The sequence below is a fragment of the Chrysemys picta genome, chromosome 5 (assembly GCF_011386835.1).
Source record: "Chrysemys picta bellii isolate R12L10 chromosome 5, ASM1138683v2, whole genome shotgun sequence".
Lineage (NCBI taxonomy): Eukaryota > Metazoa > Chordata > Testudines > Emydidae > Chrysemys > Chrysemys picta.
In genome coordinates, this window is record NC_088795.1 from 39,936,595 (window position 1) to 39,942,983 (window position 6,389).

General features: G+C 39.1%; 1 pseudogene; it reads left to right on the forward strand.

Moving 5' to 3' along the window:
• The first annotated feature begins 259 nt into the window (after positions 1 to 259).
• LOC101935893 (tigger transposable element-derived protein 1-like) lies at positions 260 to 1,987 on the forward strand (annotated as a pseudogene).
• The last annotated feature ends 4,402 nt before the right edge of the window (positions 1,988 to 6,389 follow it).

Genomic DNA, 6,389 nt, shown 5'->3' on the forward strand with positions numbered 1-6,389 from the left:
CGAGTTGCGGAAAATATTGCATAGCGTACGGAAATGCAAAGTACTGTAGCACAGTGTGTGGAGGAATACAGCATTAGCATCTCCTACAAGGGAAGGCTTTTTGCTCTCACAGCCTCTCAGTCTCATGTTATTTCAGTGATACTGTATTTCTGTTATTTCACCCTATTATTTCATTCAAATCATGCCTGGAAAGCGACCAAGTGATAGCAAAAGTGCATGACCAGTTCAAAAGTGAAAGAAGATTGATTTAGAGCAGAAAATGAAAATAGTGAAAAAGTATGAAGGCGGACAAAACCTGTCATCAATTTCTTGTGACCTTGATTTGGCTACCTCAACAGTGAAAAGTATTTTGAATGATAGTGCACGCATAAAAGAGCATGTGAAAGGCTCTGCTCCTTTAAAATCAACAGTCATAACGAAGCAGCGTTCTGGTGCTATCTATGAAATGGAAAAGTTATTAACAATGTGGATGGAAGATTAGATTAAAAAATGTATGCCGCTTAGCCTAATGATTATTCTAGCAAAGGCTAAAAGTATTTTCAAAGACGTAAAGGGAAAATACAGTGATCCTAATGCAAAGTTTGTGGCTAGTCATGGGTGGTTCAATAGATTTAAATAACGTGCACATTTTCACAATGTAAAAGTGAGTGGTGAGGCAGCTAGTGCTGATACAAAACCAGCTGAAAAGTATCCCGAAGTGTTACAAGAACTTATAGAAGAATGTGGTTATACAGCACAGCAAATCTTTAACATCGATGAAACTGGGTTGTTTTGGGGGGAAATGCCAGACAGAACATACATTTCAAAACCGGAAAAGATGATGCCAGGGTTTAAAGCTGCGAAAGACAGGCTAACACTTTTGCTTGGGGGTAATGCAGCTGAAGATTGCAAATTGAAACCGTTGCTTGTTTATCATTCAGAAAATCCCCATGCTTTTAAAGGCATTAGTAAGGCTACCCTTCCAGTTCATTTCCATTCAAATTGAAAGGCTTGGATCACAATGGCACTTTTCGAAGACTGGTTTATATATTTGTTTATCCCTGAAGTGGAAAAATTCTGCAGAGAAAACGACATCCCATTCAAGATTATGCTTATCATTGATAATGCCCCTGGACATCCCGCACATTTAGACGACTTTCACCCTAATGTAAAAGTCGTGTTTCTGCCTTCTAACACAACTTCGATCCTGCAGCCCATGGATCAGGAGGTCATTGCTAATTTTAAAGCCTATTATCTACGAAGAACATTTGCACAGGCAGTAGAAGCAACTGACAGAGAGACTGGCAAGACTTTATGCGATTTTTGGAAATCATATAACATTTACCAAGCCATCATAAACATTGCTAAGGCCTGGGCAGAGGTTACCCAAGTTTGTTCGAATGCCGTATGGAAGAAAGCGTGCCCACAGTTCATACACAGCTTTAAAGGTTTCGAAAGAGACGAAACAGATGAGGAGGTGGCAGATGAAATTGTGAAGCTTGCTGAGCAGCTTGAGCTGGAGGTTGATGTTGGTGATGTGGATGAGCTTATCGAACCCCATGGAGCTGAATTATCAAATGAGGATCTCATGGAATTAGAAGCAGCAAAAGTAAAAAAGCAGACTGAAGCTGAGGATGAAGTTGAAGAAGTAGAAGAGCCATGACACTTCAACACCAAGGAGATGGCACTTGCATTTCATGAGATTGACTCTGCAATGGCAAGGTTCGAGAAGATGGACCCCAATTCCTCACGATTCTTGAAAGCAAACAGAGACATTGACGAAATGCTGGCCTGTTATAGACAGATATATGAAGAGACGAAAAAGGCCACTATCCAGTCATCTCTCGATAAGTTTGTAAGGAAGGTTGAAAGGCCTGCAACATCCACATCTCCACAGCCTTCCACCTCCAAGCCCCCTCTGACGACCCCGATGACATAATGCCTATCTCCTCCTCTCCTTCCTCATTTACAAAGTAAGCCCATTGTCATCCACCACCAAAATGCAGCCTTCAATGTGCCAGGATAACAATGGGATTAAGGTAAATGCAATATTTTTGTTGTAATTGTTTGCTTTTTTATGCTTGCACAATATACGTTTCCGACTTACGTAAAATTTGGGTTACGCAAGGCTTTCCGGAATGGAATGATTGCGTAAGTCGCGGAGCATCTGTACTAACAACAGGGGAGCCTAATTTAACTGTATCCCAGGATTCAGGACAAATTCCACAAAGTCCCACATTTGGGCTATGGAAAACAGTACATAGTCTCTTACCATAGGATTCAGAATCTCTCAGGTGCAAGATCATATATCTGATCTCCCTTAAGGTAATAACACAGGGCCACATTCTGCTCTCACTTACAGTGGTGTCAGCCAATGGGTTACACTGATGTAACTTAGAATAGAACTGGGTGCACTGTCTCTTTCACATAGGCTTTCCACTCTGGTAGGCTGTTTTATCCACTTGAGAGATTCCTCATGGGCTTGATTCTATTGCTGCAGGGCACGGAGAAGTCAGTTACAGTAGAAGAATCAGATGCCTAGTGAATTAATCCTATCTAAACTTTCTAAAGCAGTCACTCACTCACTCACTAGTTCTCTCCAGCAGCTCCTCCTATCTTTCATTGTGACAGCACTCACCCAGGAAATTTCCCTTGCTCTCAGCCTTTTATCCTCCTTATCTCTGCTCTATGCAGATTTGAACACTGAACAGAATTCTGCTACTGTTTAGTATCCTCATAGTTTCATGTGCATAGATTTACAACTTCTTCAAATGCAGAATAGATAAATTAAACAATCATAGATTAAACAATTGCAACGCTAACAAACAGGTCTCAACACCATTACCTACCATCCCTTATGCACCATACCTTACTGTATCAAGTTGTTTGTATGGGAGTGACAATGCTAATACTTTTGTTCTGCCTCTGAACTTGCTCAGTGTGATTAGTCTGATAAAAACCCATTGAGGTCAATAGAAAGACCCCCATTAACTTCAGAGGGTTTTGGATTTAGCTCTAGGGGCCTGATTTTCAGAGGTGCTGAGCACTCGCAGCTCCCAGAGACTTCAGCTGGAATTGCAGGTGGTCAACACTTTTGAAAATCAGGCCCTATGTTCTCAGAAGCCTGAGCAAATGTATGTCCTGATCCTGCAAACACTTACACATGTGCGTAATTTTACTCACATGAATGGTCCAATTGGATTCAGTGGGACTACTCATGGTGAGTCAAGTTAGTCACATGAATAAGTGTTTGCAGGACTGGGCCCTTAGTGTGACTTGAATGTTCAGTTAATAAGTGAGCAAAGTCTTTTCTTCTACCAACCTGCCTCCTGAGTGCTTACTAAACATTACCTGAATTATAGATTTAAAGCCAGCAATATTGGAAGAGGTCAGAAACACATTTTCAATGCTCTAGACTGATAACTGTTACAGATATTGCTACATTGTGTTTTTATTGCACATTAGCTTTAATAAAATATTATTGGTTTGTGAATATTGTTTTCCCACAGTCTGCTACAATGTATTTTTATTGCATCAGTTTTAATATGATTTTATTGTTTTGTAAATACTTTTCCCAGTCTTCCCTTGATACTTTGTATATACTAGTATGCATGCATGTTAGGATTACTTGACTTTTAAAATCAAGGTTAAAGTTATCACAGTAGGGTTTTGCAGAATGAATGGTAATTCAAAATACATCTGAGGTGATGCTCTTGATATTCTATAAATACATACTGGATATTCTTAGTTCCATATATATCACTTATTCTTTAATCCCATTTTCCTTTAGTATACTTTAATACAGAGATGGACCGAAACCATTTATCTAACACACACACTTTTTTTTGAGTGTTTAGATAAGGTGGTTCCCAGCTCGGAACCAGTTCTGATATTTGTTTTAGTTGTGCTAAACCATAAAACATTATTCTCTCTTTGAAACATATGGGCCCAAAATGGATGAATGTATCCAGATTTCACCAAATCTTTGTAGCCTTACGCAATATCGGACTTGAAGTCAATGTACCCCTGTTTTTGGCTTTGTAAAACAATAACCTATTGATGTTTTGTAAAATTAAATTAAAATCACCCCCAAGTTTCCTCATGCTTATTTTAATATAATTTCTATAGATCCTTTTCCTGCCACTTCCATTCCATTCCATTCCTCCTTCTCCTTCCCACTCTTTCTCCCCTTTTGAACAGCACTACATCAAACGCTCCCCTCCATTTCCATGTTGCTGTCATTTGCCACCCATCCAGCTCCTCCCCATCACCCTTCCTCTCTGATTTCAGCTCCTGATTCATTCTCATAATTTCCCATGCTTATCCACGATGACTTCAGCTTGACCCACCTGATCCTTTAGCAGCACATCTCCTCATGCTCCCTACCTCATTTGACCTGCAATCCTGGTTCAAATCTCCACATCACCTACAGGGCTGTTCACTTGACTTGGTCTTCACCAAGCAATATTCTCTCTCCCTCTCTCTCTCTCTCTCTCTCTCTCTCTATTGCAGGGTTACCCCTCTATAACCATCACCTATTCTCTTTTGTCATCACCCATCTGCCTCCATCCCTCTCACCTAACCCGTCCGTGACTTCCAGTCCCTCAATGCTGATGATGTCTCTTCTGCTCTCAATCCTCTCCTTCAGGCCCTTTCATCCATTTATAGTCATAGATTTTTAAGGACAGAAGGGGCCATTAGATTATCTAGTGTGACCTCCTGTTTTATAAAGGCCAATAAATCTTTACGAAGTTACCCTTGTATTGAGCCCAGTAACTTGTGTGTTGACAACTGTATATCTTCCAGAAAGACACCAGTCTCAGCTTGAAAACATCAAGTGATGGAGAATCCATCACTACCTTTAGTAGATTGTTCCAGTGGTTAATCATCCTCACTATTAAAAATGTGTGCCTTAATTCTAATTTGAAAGTGTCTGGCTTCAGCTTCCATCTACTGATTCTTGTTATGCTTTTCAGTGCTAGATTGAAGAGCCCTTTACTACCTGGTATTTTCTCCCCATGAAGGTACTTATACACTGTAATCAAGTCACTTCTCAGTCTTCTTTTTTTTATTAAACTAAATGGATAGAGCTCTTTAAATCTCTCCCTCTAAGGCAGTTTCTCCAGTCCTTGAATCATTTTTGTGATTCTTAGCTGCACAGTCTCCAATTTTTGAACATCATTTTTTAAAACGTGGACACCAGAACTGTGTGCAGAACCAATCTCACCAGTACTGTATACAGAAGTAAATTGCCTCCCTACTCATACTCCGTATTCTCCTGTTTATACATCCAACGTTTGCATTAGCTCTTTTTGCCACAGCATCATGCTGAGAGCTAATGTTGAGGGTTGTTTTGTCCACTATGTTCTCTAAATTCTTTTCAGAGTCAATGCTTTCCAGGATGTAGCCCCACATACGGTAGGTATGGCCTGCACTTTATGTCCATAGATGTATGAACTTGCATTTGGCTGCATTAAAATATATTTTGTTTTTATGGGCCCTTTTCGCAAGCAGTCCAAACAGTTCTGTATGCCTGCCCTGTCCTCATCATTATTTACCACTCTGCCAACAGCTGCAAATGTTATCTGCAGTGATTTTATATTTAATTTCAGATTATTGATAAAAATATTGAAAAGCATTGTTCCTAGTCCCTAGTACTTGCAGAATCCCAGTAGAAACACCCTCATTTGATGCTAGTTCCCCTTTGACAGCTACTTTTTGAGATCTGTCACTTGGCCAGTTCTTAATCCATTTAACATTAGCTTTATTGGTATTGTAAAGAGAGAACTTTTTAATAAGAATGTTATGTGGTACTAAGTACTTCACATCTACGCAGTTTCCTTTTTCAACCAAACTAGTAATCTCATCAAATAATGAAATCAGGTTTGTTTGACAAGACCTATTTTCCATAAAACTATGTTGGACTGGCATTAATTATATTCCCATCCTTCACTACTTTATTAATTGTATCCAGTATCAGCTTTTCAGTTATTTTGCCTGGGACTGATGTTAGGCTAATCTCCTATAATTACCTGAGTCATTCCACTTGACTTTATATTTTTTTAAATACTGGCACATTAGCACACTTCCATTCTTTTGGAATTTTCCTGGTGTTTCAAGATTTATTAAAAATTAACATCAGCTGAACAAAGATCTCATCCAGCTTTTTGGGGGCTCATGGTGGGTACCCTGACTGTTTAACATTCTTCCAGTTAATAATGAACTGGAAAGTACTTCTTCATCCATATGTGATAAGAGTACATCACCCTGCTTCTTTCCAAGTACAGAATAGAAATATTTATTGGATTTTTGTGTTATCAACAATTTTACTATTTCCATCTAGTAATGAACCTCTATCATTGTTAAGATTTTTTGTTCTTAAGATACTTTTTAAAAACATTGTATTGTAT